Below are 21,875 nucleotides of genomic sequence, written 5' to 3'. Positions count from 1 at the left end.
ATCTAAGCTAGTCACCCCAGGCTCCCTCTAAAGTTCATGTTGTGAATACATTCCTTCTAGCAGGTGATTCATCTCATCCTAAAGCAGACAACTAAAAATAGGTTGGGCTTCTACTCCTGTCAACTGCAGCAGCAGATTAACATGAGAAGCTTACCTAAAAAGGTCTATACAGTGTCCCACCATGTATCAATTTTGTGCCTTTGTATTGTGTAGGCTTTTTCTCATTTCTCTGGTGTGTGCTTAGAAAGTCTTTTAGCATAGTCTAAAATAACAGTTTCACAAAATAAAGCATGTTTAGAAGGAGTGTTAAATGCAAATTGTACCTCTTACATCCTATGAGATGAACACTTGTCCTGAAAATTAATTGCACTAAAATTTTCTGGAGCTTAAGTCTGTCATCTACAGCTAGGTGAAGAGCAAAGGAAGCTAAAACCCTCACTGGTCTTTTTCTTTCTCCAAAAATAATAGACATTCCTGTTTCCACAAAAATGTGGAGCTTCCTGAAGCCAGGCCATACAAACTATGGGAGAAGAAAAGAGTATCTGTCAACCCAATATGATTTTTTTTTTTTTTTAACATAGCTTTTTCTAAGTTCCTTAAAAATATATCGGTGATTTCTCTTCAGAGGACTTATATGTGTATATCTTGAACCGGTTGTGCAATAGGAAAGCTCCTTCACCTTTCTGCAAGGAAAAGCACAGCTTGCCCGCTGGATCAATCCCACATAGGATTCAAAGTCTTGCTCAAAAATTTCAGAAGCAGCAAAAAGATACCTACGCAAGAATAAAGCTCCATCATTAGTAATTAAGAAGAAGGTGATAGTTTAAAAAAAATCTAATGCATATATTTTGCCCATGAACAGCAGGAGTTAAGATAGCATTTGTGCCTTAAAAAAAGAACAGCTTCCAGAAGCTTCTAGATAAATTTTCCTAATTTGATTTCAGTGATCAATAATGTGTTCAGTAGAGGCGTCTTGGGAAGAGTTACTAAATGATCAGTGACATTCACCAGATATACTCTCTTATTAGTGGTTACTTTAAAAACCATTGCTTCTGAAATGAAAGATGAGCAAAATTACATTTAAACTATTGCCTTTAATACACCAAAGAGGACCTTAAAATGAACTGAAGAGGAAAGATATTGTTTGATTTTGTGGCTTTTTCACACAGCACTAATACAAGAAAGAAAACAGAATTGCAGTTACAGAGCAGAAGTACAGATCATCTTGTTGTTTTTATGGTATCAAAAGGATGAGAAAAAAAAGTGTTTCTAAACCACTTCAGAATAGAAGTGAGAAAAGGAATGGATCTGATTTTTATTATCCTTGTTAAATGTGCAATTTATCCTTTTACTTTCAACCCTCTTCCATTGCTCAAGAGATCACTGGGACTTGCGAGCTTCCAAGAAAAAGCAATGTCACATCCTGAGCTGCATTAAAAAGACCATTACCACCATTTTTAATAAGCAGATGCAAACAGCTGAATTTTATCTCTAGAATTCAGGCCACATCAGTAGGTGAGGACCTGACACATGATACCCTGGGCAGAGGAGGCACCCAGCATGTGGAGATCGTTCCCCATGCATCCCAGATGTGCTCCAGATGTCCTACTGACTGCAGGTGCCCAGGTGCTGGCAGTCAGGAGCAGCAGAGGTGGCTTCTGTGAGGAGAGGCCAAGGCTGTCCGATGCCAGGCACTGCCATCTCCAGGAGACCTACTGCAGGGCACAGCTGAGCCCATCAACAACACTGCTGGCTCCTCTTGGGTGACATTTCAGGCGGTAAAAATGCTGCAGAGCATCTGTGAGAGAGGAGCAAGAAACACGTGAGAAACAGCTCTGCAGATGCCAAGGCCTGAGAAGAGGGGAAGGGGATGCTGTAGATCCCCCTGCAGCCCCTGCAGGACCCACACTGGAGTCAGTGGACATTCCTGAATGACTGCAGCTGATGGACAGTTCATTCTGGAGCAGGGGAAAACAGTGGAGAGTAAAGAGCAGCTGTTGTGAACTGAGCTGCATTGTGAACCTGCTGCATTTCTGTACTGCTGGCTAAGAGCTGGTAGCACATGGAAATTTCAGTTCATTCCTCAAACTTTGACCATCTCCATTCACTAATTTAGGATTTGGTCCTTTCAGTCTTGAGTAATACGAGTAGTACTCATTAAAGTCCATGTCCACAGGCTGTGGTAAGATAGTAGATACAGTACTTTGAACAAACCCTGTACAAATGGCACAGAGCAGAGAGGTAAAACAGTATCTCTATCACTAAAACTTCATCCAGGCCCTTAAGTTAAAAGAAATCTCAAAGATCATTTTGGTCAAGGAACATTTTCCAGAGCTTAAGAACACATTTTTACTAACAATTTTTCTACAGTGCTACAGAAGAGGCAATAGAGGTATCAACCTGGGAGACTTCTACCTTTTGTGCTCCACCGAAAAGGAATCCTGGAGCAGTCAGTGAGGTGGGCTTAGTAGTGGCCCCACTGGAAAATCCATAATAGAATATTGTATGCTGAAAAGATGTAATTTTATCTGCATTAAAACAAAAGCAACAGAAAAACCTTTCTTCTTGAAAAGTCTGGTGTTTTCATGGTGTGAAGACACATGAGGATGCAGCAAAGGATTCAGACACAGATATCTTTTTAAGAACCCAGTGCTCTGGTCCAGTATTTCACAAAAAATAAGTCTCATAAACATGCACAAACATCCACAGGCCTTGTACATTTGTTGATCTCTAATTTCTTTTTCCTCTTGACAGAGCTTATAATAAATCAGAAAGGGTAACAGGCAGAATTACCACACAAGAGAAATGAACTGGAAAAAATGGATAATAGTGTTTATGTTCATAATTTACATTCCATTTGCAGCTTCATTCAGAACTGCAACCCAGTAGCCAGTTTTAGTCTATTCGAGTGAGTCAAATAAAAGACTTTTATTATTTTTTGTTGAACAATCTCTCCGTTTGCCTGTAAATAAAATTATTTTTGTTAAAAACTATTGAATTTGCTCTAGGTAATGAATCATTTGTGGCACACTCTGAGCACACTAATACAGAGAGATGCCTGGTCAGGAAATTTTTATCAGAATTGGTAGGAGAGTAGCATCAGTTCTGGCACTTCTCAAGTTTGTAATTATGAAAAAGACTTTGTCTGGGAAAAAACCTTTCAAAGTTAAATTTAATAAAACTGAAGAGAGAAAGAAAACAAAACTCAACACACACCTCCACTCTCTTACAAAGTAAAAATGAATTTCTGGATGATTTCAACTAGGTTTCAAAATAGACTTTGGTAATTTGTTACCAAGAAATGTGCAATACTCATAAGTGTATACAGCACATTACCAAATAAATAGGTTTTCTGACAGTTTTTCAGGCAAACAGATGTATTGATCTATGAAAAAGCATAATAAGTTATGTCAGATATTAAAATGTGAACAAAATATAGTTTGTCATGAAGCTACATGGCAAGTTTTGATCTCAGCTGGTTTTAAAATGAAACCTTTTTCAGAAAGAGCCATGGGCAGCAAAAATCCTGAAACTGTAAACTATACTGCAGCCAGGGTTTGTCATAAATACCTGTGTTGCTGTAGCAGCACACAACTCAGCGCTCACTAGCTGACCAGCCTTGAGAAACTTTTGTCATTTCCATTGCATTTTCTTGAGAAGTGAGACTGAAAACTCTTTTGCCTCACAAAATTCCTGATGATTTCCACAGCCAAGCCACAGAAGATACAGTCAGGTGTCCTGCACCCTCTGCAGTTCAACTACAGTACAATTCTAGAAAATCTAATTTTCAATTCTCTTAGGGGAAAAGAAGCCAATACTGTCAATCAAAATTTCAGTTTGAGAAAATATTCATTAATGCCGAGCATTCCAATAGAAAATTTTTGTTCAGTTTCACTTTTCATCCGAAAACATCTGTGGGAAAACCTTCCTCCCTTAATTGCCAGAGAGATTCAAAGGGCCCCTTAACCCATTGTTATCTTTCCACCCCACACACAAGGGGCAGACACACAGACTATAATCCTCACCTCTGCAAAACACTCCTGGTTTCTCAGAAATTCCTTGGACTTTGAAACTGCTCCTTTAGCTTTCCTTCCAGACCCATCACCTGCAGCAATGGGAATACAGGAAGCTCTTGCTCACAACGAGCCATACATTTCACTCCACGTCTTCTGCCTGCAGATCTCCTGTTCCTCTCTTTCCCCTTACCTTCCTGCCCACATTTTTGTTCTTCTTCAACAATAGGCCAAGCCATAAGTGACACATTTTCACTATTGAGAAGCCATTTTCTAGCGAAATTTTAGCTAAGAAAACTTTACCATTCAGCCACTTAGAGCAGTGGTGGGACCTAAACAGGTGCTTGCTGCCCATGAAGTCTACACTTTCTGTTACATACAATATTTTATCACAAGAAAGCATTTTGCTTCAGCTGTAATCATGAATCTGTAATAAAGGGCTCAGTCAAGCTGTGAATATGCTACATTAGCTACAAATTATTCCTGATCTTCATACATTCCCAGGTGTGGCACTCAGTAGATAGGGAATTTGTCATATCTCCCACATAACTGTGCAGCTAATGTATTCAAAAAAATGTTGCCTTTCTGCTCCAGAAACAGCCTGTAGGGTGCTCAGAAACATGTGAAGATATCTAAAACTTGGACAAGAGCTATAAACATAAGTGGAGAAGTGGTTGGTTGGAGCACAGTGATAAAAAGGTTGTGGGTTCAATCCCTGTATGGGCCATTCACTTAGGAGCTGGACTCCATGATCCTTGTGGGTCCCATCCAACTCAGACCATTCTGTGATTCTCAGGTGAGATTGCTAAAAATAAGAGTTAGGTGAACAAAACTTCCTCATTTCCTGAGGAAATTATTCTGGCAAAACATTTTCTTGCAAGTGTGAACAGCAGACCTAAAGCTAACTCTCAGATCTCACTGCTCATGTGACACATGAGAATGAGCTCAGATATTCTGCATAAAAGCCAGATCCATTTTCCTTCCCTTACACAGCAATACAAAGCTACTCATACTCCAAACGCTGAAGCTCTGAATGATCAAATCCAGAAAATTGTCAATGGTCCTAAAGCAGCTTCACTAAATCCACTTCAGTAACACAAAACTTGCCCTGAAGTTCAGCTCCCAGCAACAGCTACGCAGCAGAGCCCTGTATGTACTTATCTGGGGAAAACATATTGCATATAGCACATTGCTATCTCATGCTCTAATTAAAGGAATGCAAATATACCTGCAATCTTGCCCTAGAGACCAAATCATTTGCATTTTTTCCTCATAGAATCATTTTAACTTATCGGCATGAGTGTAAGTTATCTGAAACATGACGTGATATCATGAACTCTTCCTCAAAATTGCTTTCAGAAACTAGAAGAACCTTTGATTTGCCCCATTACTAAGTACCTGCTATGCAATCCACAACCATCAATTTAGAGCAAAATTCTGGACCTGAGGTGAAAATTTATTTTTTCTACCATTCATCAGAGGAGTGCACTTCACCATACAATTTTCTTGAGGTCAAAAAGAGCATACTTGTAAAAGCAAAGCTTTTAAAGAGATGCCTTCTATATGTTAGTATGAATTCAAGAATTTATTTATAAAATTTTAATGTTAATTTTATACTTTAGGGTCAAATTAGAATCTTCTCTGTATAAGAAAGATACATCTTATATCTCTCGGTCTTAATTTGTATTTTAACATATAATCCTTCATAAATTGACTTCAAAATTTGACTTTAAAAGAAGAGTTCACTTGATAGTGCATTAAACATTCTTGTGGTTTTTCCAGCCCATGTTTAAATTTGTAACATTGGTCAAACTTGGAAAACATCTTAGTTTTTCATCATATCAGAACTAAAGTTACTGGATACTGCAGTTCAAATGCAGCACCCTTCGGACCAAAATTAAAGGACTCCATTTCTACTTAAGGAGAACACAAAGTATGAACAGAGCCAAGACACAAACATCTCTTCTGTGCTTGTTTCACAGCAAATGAACACTTAGGACTCTGTTAAAATAAACAGTACCTGTAGAAACAAGTAGAGCTTGGTGTTTAAGCTAGAGGACCGAACACAAACAGGCACAGGAAACATTCCTATCTTTTCTCTTCCCCCTTATTTCTACCTGCATGTCCTGTATTGTTTAACCTGTTCAAGCTGCATTTCTTTAGCTGATGACATTTGGATTGTGCTGGTAATTAGCCTGGGGAGGAACTGACTAATGACCCCAATTATCGCTGGAGGCACAGCTGGAGAATCTTAACAGCTAAAGTTTATCAGAGTGTGTGTGGGGGTGGAAGGTGTTCCAAACAAGAGAGCTTTCCAGAACATAAGATATCTAAATAGAGTTGCAGTGTTCTTGCTCTGTACTGCAAATTTAAGTCCTTCATTGGTAAAAAGTGGGGTTTTTTTGCTGCATTGTTATTTTATAACAAGGAGAACTTTTGAGAAGTATAAGCACCACATTAAAAAAGCACCACATTCAAAAGTGCCTTTTATTTCTATAACTGTGTAGCCCTGTTAATAGAGAATTGCCACTATTAGTACCAGATCACATTGTTGTAGTGAGTTTGAAAGGCCTCTGTTGGCAGAAGGAGATATTTGTGACTCACACACAATGTGGTAGTGCAGAAAATGCAGCCTTGGTATGAAAGCAGAGTCCCTGTGAACTAAGGATGCAGGAAGTGGCATAGGTAAATACTGACATGGCGTGGCAAGAGGTGGGTCCAGTGTTTGGTATGGGTAACCCCACAGCTGTGCCCAGACCTTCATAGTTTTCAAAAATTTTTAAAAGTTTTTTTAAAAAAAAACTTGAAAACAAAAAAAGTTTTAAAGGTTTTTAAAATCCTCAAAACATGCAATAAAAAAGAAAAGAACACCTGAATCTTGACAGAATTGGTCTTCGGGGCACCAAACAGAACAAAGAAAAAGTGTCTAATACATGCAAGGAGTACCTCTTATGTACAGTAAGTAAGGATATAGCCTGGCAGTGAGGAGCAATGAAGAAAAAGAACAATATGTGTAAGCAAATACACAAATGGTGGATCCCAAGAGGGTCATGGGAGTAGAAACCAGTAAAATGAACACCATATTCATCTTGGGAAAGGACTCCAGACACCAGTGATGCCTCCTAACACTCCTCCACACACCAAACCCCAGAGTGAAGCCACTGACCTTTGGATCTGATGGAATAAGGGAAGGGTGAACATTAGCCCAGGAAAAAAGGGTAGAAGCATCTATTGCAAATTTACTAGTGTCATTACTATTGACATTTTCCTGTATCAGTACTGTGATTACACTATTCTTAGTTTTACTGTACAATTAGACATAAACGAATGACGGTGCTTGAATCAAATTCCTAATATTTCCACTATATCTCCACTAAATGCTTTACAGATAGATAAAAATATACATATGTCATATTTTCTTAATACTTATTTATATAAGGCATGTTTGTGATCCCCGTGATCAAGGTTCTGAACATGACACTACAGAGTTTATCAGACAAACATAGTGAGTGAATTCCTCACTGATAGTTCTTTGCTTCACTGTACAGCTCATGATAGCTCAAATCAGCCAATTCTTAGCAACATGACATCTCTGTTACGGTTGCCCTGTTGGACATTCTGCCTCTCTGACCATCTGAAATGTATGTCTTGCCCTTATGATCTCTGAAAAGAGATCCAAGGACACAGAATGTAAAAGCTAACTAGAAGGAGGGGGCTTGCAGCAGTTGCTCAAGACTGGCACTCTCAGTTTCTTATAACATCATATTTAAAGACGAGGGTTATAAGAAAACTATTAGCAGAAATCATTCACAAAACTTTTCTGAAGAGCAAGACAGGATTCCATGTTCTCTGAGAATACAACTATTTTCATAAACAAAGCAAGCAGTCTTCTCATTGTATCATAATGAAAATCTAGGTATAGTGTTATGTGAGTTTGTGTGGGACTACAGTCTAAAATATTTTTACACAACATTATCTGTTAATATTCTTCTAAGAACATTGAGACTCGCCCCTCCAGATTTCAGTCCAGCTGGATGCTTTGCCTCTGTTTCTGAAGAACTTTGTAGTGTCCCTGCAGACAAACAGGGGCCAGCCCTGCCTGTTTGGGGAGCTCTGCAAGTACATGCTCTCCTCAGGCACACTGCACACGCAAAATTTATGCTCTTTAATTTGCTCAAAGGAAAGATCAGTCCAAGCCAAGGACAATGGTGAGCTCTCTGTGTGTCCTAGACCTACCTACAAGGATCAGATGGGCACCACCTAACTCCATTTTAAAAGTCCATTGAGAAAGCTGCTTTTGGGAGAGTGTCTCTTCCATGGTCCTCAGGCTCCATTAGGGCACAAATATAGGACTGAACCATCTTCCTGGCTGCATTTTTCATTTCACTGACAGAAGTATAGTTTTCCTTTGAAATACAAAACTATTTTCGTTGTCTATGAGACTCTTGTGTGAGAAGAGTGCGTGGACTGTGGACAAGCATAAGCAGCAATGGGGTATTTCAAAGATAAGAGAACTTGAAGATATACCTCAGTGACATGAGGTGAAATGCCCCTTGGTGGAATGATAGTAATCCATTTCAAGACCCAGAAAAATAATACAGAGACAGCTACCTTTTTATTTTCCTTTTGGAGAGAGAGTCTCTCTAAGTATTAATATACTTTGTATAATAATAAGTATTAATTAATATACTTTGGCTTACTGAACTTTGTATTTTGTAGGACAAGATAGACCCCATGCATGCTTAGTTTTGTAGTTACATACATGTTCAGTTTCACAGATCATGGCCAGAAATGTCCAAATTTATCAATGAATTAAAAATACACTATTCAGACAAGTCCTGCCTCTGAATTAACCTCTCCAGGAATGAAGGTATTGCAAATAAACAAATCACATAATTAACAGACAAAAGGGGGGGAAAAATCCACATTTTCTCCCTGCATTGGATTAGATTGCATTGGATTCACACAGTCGTGTGAGGAGAGGAAGTCAGTGAATACTTATTTACAAACTGCACCTGCCGAAGTAACAAAGTTAGCCAATGTGCTCCTATAATAGGAGAGTGTGCTCTTCCTGACCTGCCCAGCTCCCCGCGTCTCTGAAGGACACAAAATGATTTGCACAACCACTCTCAGTGTCAGAACAAAACCTGTCCCTTTATTCTCTGGCTCCAGTATTTATAGATTCTCGACAATGACCAGGGATTGGATAATTAAGTTACCACCTTCCCAAGCACACAGGTCATGCGAAATGTCCATCAAAAGACATTTCTTAGAAGGAATGTGATAAACAACTTATGTTTACAGAACGTTCATGGGAAAGTAACTAAAACTATGAAAACATTCTCAGAAGGTTTAGTTTTCAGGGTGACACCCTGTGCCACAGCCCCTTGGCCAGCAGCGTGAGAGCCGCGCTGTCTCTGCAGCTGAGCCGCTCATTAGTGCAGGGTTGGATAGCACTGCACACACCAGCGCACACTGTGCTGGGGAGCAGGATAAGAAAGAAAATGAAAGTAGTAATTTTCTTCAGCTCAGGCTTTTTCTCCCCTTTGATGTGATTTGTTAGAACGCACTTAGTAATTTGAGAGCATTCCTTTTTTCCCCAGCCAGGTTCCAGCAGTACTTTCAGGGTGCCCTGGGGTGCCTGTCACTCTCTGACATCTGTTAGAGTCGAAGGCCATCAGCTGGGTTTGCATGTCGAAAACAAATTCTCAGTGGGGTCCACAATTTCTCTGCGCTGTTGCTGTGCAGCAAAGTAGTATCTATTGATCACTGACTGTAACTGTGGTAGGTCAGCAATTACTGCTGATGGGAGCTCTCCCGCGCCTCAGTGCAGCAGCACGCATTCATGTTGCTCTAAATGAGCAGGTGGAGGGGAGGGGACTTGGGTAAGTAAGACAAGGAAAGGCTCTGCTCCTGGGCAGAGCTTTTATAAACAGAGAAACTTTAAAGCACTTAAATGTATAAAAATAAAAGCACATTATCTGATACAGAGTATCCATCTGGCACAGGAAAAATAAAATAGAAAAAAAATGCCGGGAAAATTGAAGCATGCACAAGATTAAATATCTGCATCAAAAAGTCAGAGATGATAATGGAGTATTCCTAATCTCTCTCAATACTGCATCCTACATTTGATGTTTCAAATACAAACACACACACATAGAGAATTAAAGAACTAATGTATTTGAGAATTATTAAAATAATTTCTGCATAGAAACAGAGCTATTTTAGAGAGTATTTCTTCCCTTACTTTTTAAAACATGACAAGACTTTGAAACTTCAATCAGTTCAATTCCACACTGTAGGCAAAAATCACTGTGCTAATTGTAGGTAGGAGAAAAGCATAGGTGATAGCACACTTTTAAACAGCCCTACACATATTTAGACATTTAGGGGTTTTTAGGAGAAAATAGCATAGAATTCAAGCCAGAAATTTGGTAATGCTGTGGAATAACTCATGTTGCTTTGTAACAGAGGTGAAAATACATAAATGTGAATCTGGTCTCACTGCCCAAAGCCTTTGTGTTACAGCGATCAGATTTCCCAAACCAAGATCTTGTTTCAACCTTAATTTCTAAGACAGAGCGCAACTGGCCACCGACACAGACCTGGAAGGTGTGCTGCTTCTGAAAACTCCCTGTCATTGTCAAAGTCCCTGTTATTTGTCAATCATACAAATAAAAAATCTGACTTCTATCATTCTACCTCTTTCAATTCAGAAAGACACAAATGGTGGTTTAAGTACATACTTTACCAACCATGCCAAATGCATTGCTGTCAGAAACAGGATCAGGAAAGCTGTTCTTCAGTTCCCTAGGCCATCTCACACACTGTTCTGCGTCTTCTCCCAGTACGACCAAGGTCTTTGTTTCTTCCCTCCAATATCCCCTGGGTTAGAGACACTTCTCATGCCAGGCTACGTGACCACCAGTTCTAGGAGCTGCTAACTTCTCCCTGGGGAAGAAGGTCTGCAGCTCTAATCTCCCAAATACACTTGAAATCATGAAACAATGCAAGTCCTGTCCTGTCTTAGCAGAAATGATATTTTGTGTCTGAAATGACCCATAACATGCCTTGTATGTTTGGTAAAGGGGCTCAAATAACCCTGTCTTAATCTTATAAACCACCCATGAGCAGAGCAAAGCCACTCACTCTACTGCATTCATGTTTTCATCAACTCAATTACCCATCCTGACATGAAAAGGAGACTAAGGAACAAACACACAGATTGACAGATGTTATTCTTTTTTGCAAACAAAAATATCCCTTCATCCAGAGAAAAAAAAACCTTTACCACACTTACCATGACACATTAAAAATTAATTTGTTTCACAGCACTAAAATGCTGTGACATTGTGACATGGGATGGGTGGAAACAGGAGTTAGGTGCTTTTATTTTTCCATCAACAAGAAAGAAAATAGGAACCAGAAACATAGGTAAACAGAAAACAAAAACAATTATTTGTTTTAAATCACAGCAGACAGTTTTAATGTTAAAGGCTGCACTTGAAATATCAGAATTGGCCAGAAAATAACAGGACAAATAACTGAAAAAATTAAATTTAATCTGAAACTTAAGAAAGTGCAAATGAAAGCTGTAAGAATTACTAACACCAGTAGGATGTAGGTGAAAGGGCTAAAGCATTTCCTGTAATTACAATGATTCTCCATGGAATTAAACCATGGCAACATCGTTGTTGCTTTCAAACAAAGGACATGATTTGAAACTTGTGATAGGAAAGTAAGTAAGGAATAGAATTACAAATGAAGTGGATTGGAAAGGTTTCTGGATTCACTCATACCCAAACAAATAGTTGGTGATAATTATAATATTTAAGATGCTGTCTTTTGGAAAAATAACAACACACTGCTTCCTCTGAATTGCTTAAAACTTCAAAAGCACAGCAGGGGAATAAAGTTTTTTCTCTTATATGTATTTATTTTTTTTATATTCAACAACACTAAACAGTGATTGAGTACATGAAAACTTTTTTCTGTATCTCTATAAAAGTTGTTTTCCCTTGCTGTGCACAGAAGGATGCAACAAATTACAAGTAACTTGGGATAGAGATTTAGCACCAATGGCCAATGGCATCAGTCATGGCAAATACAATCATACAATTATAAACTAAGCCAAATGCAGAAAAAGCTATTCAGAACTGTATTTTTGCTCTTTTGTTCTATTAATTTCTGGAGCTTCTCTCTTACAAGAGTAGGCTGAGAGAGTTGTTCAGCCTCCAGAAGAGACAACTGAGAGAGGAACTCATCAATGTCTGTACTTATCTGAAGAGAAGGTGAAAAAACCATGGTTTTTCTTGGTGGTGCCAAGCAATAGGGCAGGAGGCAATGGGCAGAAACTGACGCTCAGGAAGTTCCACCTGAGCGTGAAGAACTTCTTTATAGTGCAGTAACCAATTACTGGAAGAGATTGCCCACAGAGGTTGTGGAGTCTCCCTCACTGGAGATAATCAAGAAGCACCTGGATACAACCCTGTGCCATGTGCTCAAGGATGACCCCACTTCAGCAGAGGTTGAACCAGGTGAACCACTGTGGTCCTTTCCAACCTGATCCATCCTGTGAATCAGTGATTTCTGAAGCAATCATGCCATGCAACCACAAACACTACTTTTGCAGCCTTGAATTGTTTCACCTCATACCTTTCCGCTTCTAGACTATAGTACTTCCAATTCACTACTATGTGTCCAGTATAAAAATGCTTCAATTTAGTACAAGCTGCTTTTTCACATAAAATTAACCTTCTTTGTCAAACCTTAACTCTGGATGCCACAGGAATCTACCATGATAGATCAGCTGCACTTCTATATATGTTGTTTTCTTCCAGTACCATAAAACTATCTGAAAACATGCTCATAAATTTCATATTATATGAAAATCTGTGTTTTTCTGGATCTCAGAGTTAGGTATCAGAAATAAGGGCACACTCTCTGTGTTTCAGACTCCAACATAAACAACTTCACTTTCAAAATCTTTTACTTTCTACCTCTTCCAAAAATTCTTTATAAATCTTACTTTTTTGTACTCTGAAGCTAGGGTGCTGTGGTACGTAGAATATCATTGAGTGGGGTATTTTCATTGTTGTTACTTTTAATTCTTATTCAGTTTATTAAAGTCTCTCTTGCTTAGTTGAATAAAAATAATATAATAACCCTGGAAACATTTTTCCTGTTGTTGAGAACCTTGTTCTTTCATTCAGGTTGTTACTTCCTGTCACCCAGGAGCACAACACATGCTGATTCACCCACTGCTCTAAATACATCAGAGAATCTGCAACAATGAAGGAAAAGCTCCAGATTCTTCTTCCTTCATGTGCAATGTGATCAGCAACACTACATTTTAAAATGTCGTAAATTCCCTTTTTTAGCCTATGTTTGGAAGCTTCATTTAAAAGTATAAACCAATCTAGTCACTTGATAAGGAATTTTAAAATATATGAATAAAGGCTATAGTGTCATATTCTCATATAATACCCTGATAGAAGATTTATTTATTGCATTTAGGTATGGTTGCTAAACTATTATTTCTACTTTCTTTGTCTAACATTTGATTGATTAAAAGACCTGGCAGGTTATATAAGTGTAAGCCTTCTGAGTGGTGTAAGAAATGACTGGATTTCTCAAAGTGACAGTAACAGCAAAGCAGAGACAGAAAAAGAAGATTAACAACAGTTTAATTGCTGTGTGGAAACAGGTTCTGTATGGACACTGATCTAAATTTCCCATTTAGAACCCTAATGAACAAGAAGGAAAAGAATTTGAAAAACCAAATGCTTATCAGTTAACTCATCTGCATAAAACGCATTTTTAGGTCTCTTCAACATTGCAAAGAACTACCATATGGACTAATGCTGCTAATCCTACTTGAGACCACAAACTTAATGAGACAATTTAAGTAAGTCAGGAGATAAGCTGTGCTTTTCTGCTTGGTGTTGAATTTCATGAATAACAAGGAAGAATTATCATTAACAGCCTTTGTAAAAGTAGCAGAAATACAGCTAAAAAAATAGAAGCAATTGAAATTGCTCAAAGTCCATGTCATGAGGTAGATTAAAGTATGTCTGGGAAGAACCAAAAAATGTATTTAAATTGTATAAATGCCGCATACCTTCCTCTTTTGCAGTTTAAATTGCAATTCAGTTCCTAATCAGTCAGATAATTTCAAATTGGAAATAATAATGGAGTCTGTTTCCATATCAATGACTACATGCAGAGCAAATTTTGCTGAAATAATCCAATTATTCTTTCTATTTACTTTGATATTATGCTGCCTCCAAGTAATTACCAGAAAAGTTGGACAGATGTAGTTCCATAGGAATTACACTGGTACCAGCAGCTAGCACTCAAATACCATGTAGGAAACAGCAAGTGAAACACCTAATTCCTGGATGGTGCTTTAACATAAAGTTTTTTGCTGAGAGTTACTCAGGCCCTGGCAGTTCTTTTGATGACTCTTCTTCTGGTGATCTCAGATTTGATATTCTCCAAATATTCAGCAGATGTGGTTTGTGCCAGAGGTGACCAGCCACACCTCAGCAACTCCAATTCCTTGACTGGAATTTAGGGCAAACGATCAAAAAGGGGCTTTGCTGGCCCATCAGCAGGTGAGGTGTAGAGACATCCCACTTGTTCAGTTCGAGCTGCCAGAGCATAATCGATCAGGTGCTGTCTGTGATGCTGGGAGGACACTGGAGACAGTGCTTGCTGCAGTGGCACACAAGCACTTTTCTCCTCTGAGCCTGACCTTTCAATACTACTTGACATGTTAAGTCTGGCTGCTTCCAGCAGAGGAAATATAAAAAAAAGATGTATGAGCTCCTCAGTGATTGTGAATATTTTATTTTAACATCACACTTACTAGAGGGACTATGTTTATGTAGAACAAATAAAAGCTGTCATATTTATTTCTCTTTGGGATCCAGCATGACTTGTACTAGCCTCTGACAGTTTCCACTTGACAAAACAGAAGAGACTTGTGTCTTATTAGTGGCATTTTTTTGCTTTATTTTTTTCCTTTTGGCATAATAATATGAGGCTATAATTTTAAACACATTTGGAGACTGTGTCTTTTTCATAGGTTTATGGAAGAGAACTGATTTATCAAACTAGCTAATAAGTCAGAGTTCTTCAACATTTTTAAAAGAAAAAAATTGAGTTGAAAGGAAAAGGAATCCCTCACCCTACACTAAATTAGAGCATTCTGTTAAGAAAATGGGAGTGAAATGTAACAATTTCTTGTATCACAGAAACCAAATTTTCTGTCATAGGTCTGAAATATCTCTCTTGCCAAATGTATCAGGGAGATATTTGTTGCTCGAGTTGTGCTACGTACAAGGTGTTCCTAAATAATTCAAGAAAACAGTTCATGCTGAAACCTTACAAATCCACTTTTTCATTCCCTGCCCATATTGATCAACTCAGTTCTGTAATTCACCTCCCTGTTAGACTGCTACTAACAAAGAAAGCAAATATTGTGGCAGTGCTACTTTCATGAAACCTTTGACTTTTTAAACTCTTCAAATCCAGAGGACTGATACATTTTCTTCTCCTTTACTTTTTTATATACCTGCTGCCTTCAGCGAGGCAGAGGACCTGGTTCAGGAACGGCACGGGGACCAATCCCAGGTCACTTGGTCCATTTGCACACAACACCAATGTGATGGATGGCAGGAATGGCGTTTATTGGTGAAGAATTTGACACTTTATAACCTAGGTTCACAGTGTCACTCCCATCTGCTTTCATCACAGGTAGGTTCTATTGGCTAATTACAGGAGTCATTACCATACACTAAAGAGGAGGGGGGTGACTCTATCTTTCCGTTACATCCCGATATCTTCCGACCGCCTGGCCTAGCTCCCCACATATATCCAAATATTTCTTTCTGAAACTTAGGGAAACAAATTCTTTTAGTATTGCTAAAGATAAAATTTTCCTAAGAACATTTTAGAAAATTGAACCTTCTGTTTTTATACACAAGTTATCATTAGGTATTTCCCATTGTTAATCCAAACACAAATTCATGACTACCAAAAATACAGGTTTCAGTCCAAGAGATCTTCAAGTAAAATTCTCCACAGTAAACTTCAGTGTCTATCTTATTTTGCTTCCATATTTCTCTCCTACAAGCTGATGGTGGTGTTTTTTTTCATTAGGTGAACCTGTAAATCCTGATGAACTTTAGTTGCAGATGCAGAGATGTTGCCCTCTGTGTTGTGTGCTTATGCAAAGCAGTCATTTGCTCTTTGGTACACATGTTTTTAGGAGTCTGATATCACATTTGCTGTCCCCAAATCTGAATTGGACTCTAAAAGGTCATTAAAAATGTCACCAGGAATAAATAAAAAGGAAGAACAACAAAATCATGGTGCATTTGGCCTTTCTGAAAACCAGTGGAGGTAAAATCAGTAAGAAAAGATTCCTCACTTTCAATGAAATAAGGCCATGTATTTTAAAAAAAAAAGTGAAGTACAAGGCCACTTTGCACAGACCAGCATCAATATGGTAGGCCTTGAGACTCGACCCTTTACAGAAATCAAAGGAAACAGAACCTTCAGTATGCTTTGCATTTCCCTCTTTGCTTTTTCTCTATGCTGCATTTTTACCATATGAACTTCATTCAGAACCAGGGATTTCCTTCTAGACTGACTTATCCATATGGGTTACATGAGTCTGGACAAATACAGGAATTTGTAAATACAAACAAATATAAACTAGTAAGCATGGCAGTCATTACAAATTCCAGCCTATCAGGATAAACTACCTTATAAATAGTCACATTTTCTAAAAAAACACCAAAAAAAAACCCAAAACCAAAAAAACTAATTTGGAGGCAAATTCCAAATCACAAACTCTACTCAAACCTTCCTGTGATCTCTGAATATGCTAGTTATTACCTCAGGCAGAAAGCTGCACTGTTGCTCAAAGCTAGAATTAATTATCAGGCACTGACACCATTACAGCAGCATATATTTATGAGATCTATACTTAATAAATCTGTTTTGATCATCTCCCATTAAGCGAAAGATGAGAACCTAAGAAAATTTCTACATGATTTTTTTTTTTCATTATTATTCAATAAGAGAAAAAATGCTGGAAATATTTTACAAGCTACTGAACCAGTTAGAAATTTAAAAGCACATTATTCTCATATAATAGTTTTGTAGTTCTTTCTTTTTATTTTTTCTTACATGACAGTGAACTTATTAACACTATTCCTTTCCTGATATAAAAACTCTACTGGTACTTGTTGCACCTGCTTAGAAATCTTGCCTTTATATGCAAAAAATTTGAAAACTTGAATTATATTAGAAAACCTTCAACATCCTTCTTCATCCTTCACAACTACTACCCAACTCCATGCTTTTGTAAAGAGACAATTCACAAAATAACTTGTTTAGACTTCTGTTGAGCCTCAGGGGAAGGCATGGCCCATGAAGCTGCTGGTGAATGCTCCCATCAACCACACCGGAGCCCAACTGCAGCACCATCGACCACAACTCCCCAACAAATTTGTAGCCACCAAGACAGCACCAGAACCCTCTATTGTGGCTCCCATTCAGTGAATTTCCATTAAAAAATTCAGACTCAACCAGTTTGTATTAGTTCTGCAGACAAAGATGTTTGCAAATAGGCATTCACTGTCAGCTGTACTGCATGGTGACTACCCAGTCCTCAGCCAAGGCTTGAAGGTGGCTTAGAAACATGAAATGGGAAGACCTGTAGGATCAGACTCACCAGGCAATCTTTACAGGATTTATCTACAATTGGGCCAGTATTATAAAAAAAGAAAAAAAAAAATCTAATAAAAGACCAGTGTGATAACCCATCTGTCAATCTCTAGAAATTGGATAACAGCCTGATGTAGTTTTCTCGCTCTTCTTATACCAAAGAGCAGCCAGCCCGAAATCATCCCAAGAACATTTATTTAATTTATATATTCCATGGATCTGTTTCTCTGCTACCCAGGAACAAACTAAGCATAAACAAAATCCTGACAAAGAGGAACTTACTGAACAGTTCATGAACTTCATGAATGATCATAACAACATAACATTGGTACCTAAAAACTGAGAAGTTTATCATTTTATAGATCATTACCAGCTATCATTGTAACTGACAATTTTTGAATGGTGACAAATTTTGAATTTTTGAATAGCATTTAAATAATTTCAGTAAATTATATAAAAAACAAAATAAACTATGCTTCTCCCTATTCTATACAATAAAATCTGTTCTCAGTTTAGCACACATAAAAGAAACAGAGTGTAAAAATGCAATATATTGCCCTACAAGCTAAATTGGAAAGTTTTGCTGAAATATTTTTCTTTTTCCACTAAAAGGATTTTCTCGTGAAGTCCTGAGATTCTTCTGCTATCCATCCCTCCCTGCCTATTTACATGAAACTTTTCTGGCTATATATTGCAAAAGGAAATGTGTCATTAAATGCTTTTCAAAGTGCCATTGCTGAGTGTGTTGGAAGCATTTTCTGTGCTCTTCATGAATGACAGGCTGCACATCCCAGGCATCAGCTGCAGTTCATTAGTGCTACAGCGGCAGCAAACCAGATGACTGTTCCACAGGGCTCTTCAAAGGCAGCGATAAGCAGCCAGCTCTCACTGATGAAGGAAAAGATTATTCCTTCAGCTTTTTTTCAGGAAAACAAGTTGTCAGCCCAGGAAAAGTAGAGTGAAAAATAGATTTCTAAGAAACATGGAAGCACTTACAAGAAACTTCTCTAAAGTGAAGAGTGGGGAATTGTCAGCTGAAAACTGTTCTGGAAAAAAATCTCTATTTTTCCTTGATGCCTTGATTTATAATGGAGGTTTTTGGGGAATTCTAACATGGGCTCAGGAGCACACAATACCTGGAAAGGGTGCACAGACTCTTTTCTTGCAGAAAGTATACTTCAAGTTCCCTCACAGGTATTCATATTATGCACTTTAAATTTGACTAGCATGAGCGTGTTCGTTATTACTAGAAGCTCAATTTCCTCTTATGGTTTCCTGCATAACTAGATTTTCATCAACAGAAATTGAAACAGTAGATTAAAGTCTTGCATGCGCCACAGTATTTTTCAGGTATGGATTGGGAAAGGTAGGAGCAGGAGCCTCTTAGGTCTTGTTTATTTAGAACCATTCTGATTATTAGTTATCCTCACACTAAAGAATTGGATATTCCTTATGAAAACAAACCAAAGAAATATCAATAGACAAACAATCCAACCCCAAAACAAACCCCAAACCAACCAATCAAAAACCTCAGAAAAAGACATTTTTCAAAGGTACAGGGGAAAGTTTAACAAGATGCTCAGTTAGTTCTCTAAAACAAAATTGCCAGTTTTAAACCTGATGTCACAAATACTTCCAGAAAGCCTTAGAATTGGCATAGAATGTTGAAGGGGAGAGAAAACAGCTCCTCTGCCAAATCTCACTGCTACAAACTACAGAATGAGATGTGAACAGGTACTTACAGAAAATTTAAATTTTTAAATCTTGTTTTTAAATAAACATGACTGGTTTCTGCAGGCACTGCGATAGCATCCCACATCCCCTGAGAGATGTCTGACAAGCTGTCCCACAGTCCAGGACACTGGCAGTACCAAAAAAATTTGTGCAGCCACAAGATACCATAAAACTAAATAGACAGTGAAACAAGAGCATGCCACTTTTGTTTAGCATGCTCTATCGAAAAAACAATTGGAATCAAATATCACTTGATCTTCCTGATGGACCTCCAACCTGAGCATCTGTCACTCCTACTGTAAAATTCTCAGGTCTTCTTTACTTCTTCCTTTCAATTTAGAGAGGTAAGACATCAGGAACGCTCATAACAAACTACAAAATGCAAAGAAAAAACTTTCAGGCTGGATAGACACTATCCACATTTCCTTTGTTTCTAAAGTCAGTTCAGATAAGCTTGTAACAAGAGATTTCTAGCTGCAGGAAGATTTGTAATTAGACATAATTAATACACTAAAAAATGCCAAGACATTCTTGAATGGCTATTGGAGAGTGGCACATTTGACAAGACATCAAGTAAAGAAGGATGGATGAAGAATGAAGACTTTATGTGAGAAACCAGGGATGAAATCGGGTCTAAGCCCACAGCATTTCTATTACTTGGTGCTTTCATCTCATATGCACAAAAAATGTTTGTTTACCCTGAAAAGGTTTCCAGCTCAAAGAATAAAAACACACAATAAAAGAAAGAACCCCCCTCCACAGATGATCACAACTTCAGGTGCATCATCTGAAACATGAAAAACAAAGTTGTATTTGATGCTCATTCCTGCTAAGGAAAAATAAACTACTAACTGGACTGAGAAATGCCAAGTCTCAAGTGAAATATATTTTGTCCTTGACATAAGATATTATTTCTTCAAAAGGCAAAGTATCTTTTTGACTATCCTTACTCTTTTCACAATTTGTATTATTGCTTTACAGGAATAGTTAAACTCTTCATTTCCACAGCAAGCAAAACATGCCATGAATAGATAAAATATGAATTTGACACAATCCAATCAAGAGGAATACTTCCTACAATATATGGACAGAATCCTAAAATAGGAAAAAACCCCAAACTTTTAGAAAAGGTATTTAAAATTTATATCTGACAAAGTACTGACTACATTCAAATGACAACCAAGTATTGATACTTTTTACTTTTTCTTTAGTTATTTCTCTTCTGTACAGATTCCCATCCAGTTCACTAGAGAATTGAACAACATATTGTAACAATGCAGAGCACTCAGCTGAAACAGCTGAGACAATGTCAGTCTCTGTTAGCAAGCAGCTATTTTGCATCTAAAACCCCTGTTTATTACCAAGATTTTTTAGATCTTCCTGTTTCCTGATCCATTGGAAAAAGCAGGTGATTTAGGCATCTTTTAGGTTACGATGGGAGTTCATGCTCTTTGAGGGACTTTACTGCATGCAATGTGTATGTGTAACTAAATTAATACTGAAGATAAAGGATAAAATTTCAAGTAAATGTAGTTTTACATTTAATTTTAGTTTATTTGGCTTATATTTAAACAGCCCTAGTTTTTTAAACTGAAACAGAATAAGGTTACAGCTTATTTTAATGAATAAAGTGAACAGGGTCAATTACATGCATACAAACCCTTACTTAGCGTGCTGCTAGGTATTTTTGCAGGGCTTGATGATTTTTTTTTTTAAATTTATTGTAAGTAGATCTGTTCCAGACCAGAGGTTTTACCACTTCTTTCTATCAGGTCACAGGCTTGAAAAATGGCACACTGCGGGAGTTCAATACATTTCTTATTATACGTTTCAAACCTTTGTTGCCATTAAGTTAATTTAAATATTTTCAAATAAATCTCTCTGTTCCAAGAGGTTTCCATTTTCTATATGTATTCCACCTTTGCTGGAGAACATAGCCTTAATTATTTTTCAAAATCCCACATTAATACCGCGCAAAGCACTGATTAATTGTACAGCACCAACAATAAAGAGAAATGCCAAGATAAAACCATGTTCCTTCTTGTGGAAGGTATGAACCAATGATAATTACTATGCTAGGTGGTAGATCCCTCATGTGCAGCAGCCTGGAGGGGGCTGCTGCCCTCCCAAATGAAAACTCTTGACCAAAAAAGCACTCACAGAGAAAACATTTCAATGATTTTCTCAACAGACTTTGGCCCCTTTCTCTTCCACACTGCATCATACGTAGTGTCTTCCCAGTGCTATTGCATTCCCTGTACTACACATTTCCACATTTCTTTCAGCTGTGGACAGCACCTCACCATGTCCCTGGCTCTGACAGGGCAAATTGCACTGCTCAGGACACAGGCAGAATTTCCACAGGAAATTTCCACAGAAGAGGCT

General features: G+C 37.9%; 1 long non-coding RNA gene across 1 annotated transcript; it reads right to left on the bottom strand.

The window, feature by feature from the left end:
* Positions 1 to 664: 664 nt before the first annotated feature.
* Positions 665 to 6,141, bottom strand: LOC148185062 (uncharacterized). The gene is made up of 3 exons (XR_015773962.1): positions 6,034 to 6,141; positions 4,026 to 4,105; positions 665 to 1,798 (listed from the first exon to the last, which is right to left on the bottom strand). It is a non-coding gene; the product is annotated as an uncharacterized LOC148185062 (long non-coding RNA).
* Between the last annotated feature and the right edge of the window lie 15,734 nt (positions 6,142 to 21,875).

This window comes from Pseudopodoces humilis, chromosome 1 (genome assembly GCF_049639895.1).
Source record: "Pseudopodoces humilis isolate 2021_Gansu_Grassland_sample_001 chromosome 1, ASM4963989v1, whole genome shotgun sequence".
Taxonomy (NCBI): Eukaryota; Metazoa; Chordata; class Aves; order Passeriformes; family Paridae; genus Pseudopodoces; species Pseudopodoces humilis.
Note: the sequence above shows the minus strand (reverse complement) of the source record. Positions and strands in the feature narration are given on the sequence as shown.